Source organism: Priapulus caudatus, unplaced genomic scaffold, assembly GCF_000485595.1.
Source record: "Priapulus caudatus unplaced genomic scaffold, Priapulus_caudatus-5.0.1 Scaffold2200, whole genome shotgun sequence".
In the NCBI taxonomy this organism is placed as follows: Eukaryota; Metazoa; Priapulida; class Priapulimorpha; order Priapulimorphida; family Priapulidae; genus Priapulus; species Priapulus caudatus.
Window position 1 is genome coordinate 24484 of NW_014579261.1, and position 1278 is coordinate 25761.

Genomic DNA, 1278 nt, shown 5'->3' on the forward strand with positions numbered 1-1278 from the left:
GATGGCAGGAGCGAGGAGGAGGAGGAGGAGGAGGAGGCAGGTCGAGGCAGGAGGAGTGAGGAGCAGGTTTGATGTATGATCGATGCATGATGACGACGACAACAATGACTGATGAGGCAGGAGGCAGCGGAGGTTTGATGGGTGATGATATGATGAGGAGGAGGAGGAGGAGGAGTGCGGAAGGAGGAGGAGATCGAGGCAGGCAGGAGGAGGAGGTAGGAGGAGGCAGCAGGTTGATGATGGATGATGATTGATTGATGATGACGACCAACAACAGCAACGAGGACAAAGGCGACGATGACAACTCCCGGACGCTGACTACGACGTCGGTTTATGGTGAAGGTGACCGCTGCGACGACGATGGTGACAACGACGAGACTCATGACAATGACAATGTCCATGATAATGACGAAGACGACGATGTTGACGATGACGCCTGCGACGACGACATTGACGATTATGACAACTACAGCAGCAGTAGCTCTTCGGTGGTAAACAACAGTTGGTGATACAGGAGCAGCACTAAAAGCAGCAAAAACAACAACAGCAACAACAGCTACAACAGCAACAACAACAGCAACAGCTACAGCAGCAACAACAACAACAGCAGCAACAGCTACAGCAGCAACAGCAACAACAGCAACAACAGCAACAGTAACAGCAAAAAAAACAGCAACAATAACAACAACATCAGCAGCAGAAGCAGCAGTAGCAGCAGCAGCAGCAGCAGCAGAAGCAGCAGCAGCAGAAGCAGCAGCAATCCCCCATAGCAATAAAGGTTAGGTAAATACTCGAGCAAAATTTACTTTCATATTATAATAATTATATATGATTCCGCCGGACGCGGAGATAAGAAATTCGCAACGTTTTATGATAATTGTATAAGTGGCTAGAAGCGTCGACAGTAAACGCGGCAATCGCCCTTTTCCGTCGGTATTTTTACAATTTTAATCACGATAGATAACTCTCCCCTAGCAATAATGACGTAGTTTACAGTTGAATGTTCCTCTATAATGGCTCGTCATCGCTGAAATTTTATTCTATTGTTCTCTTCATTCGATACGTCATGTCGTTTTTTCTGAAATGGCTATTTTTTGGTCAAGGCGCTCACACAAGTGCTCCTCATGAGTCGATCGCTCACATATGTCTAACGAGCGCAGTGCCGCCATAATTAAAGTTTATCAGTGGAACGTCAGCCAGGCTAAACTCCATCATTCATGAAAAGAGTGTGTGTGTGTGTGTGTGTGTGTGTGTGTGTGTGTGTGTGTGTGTGTGTGT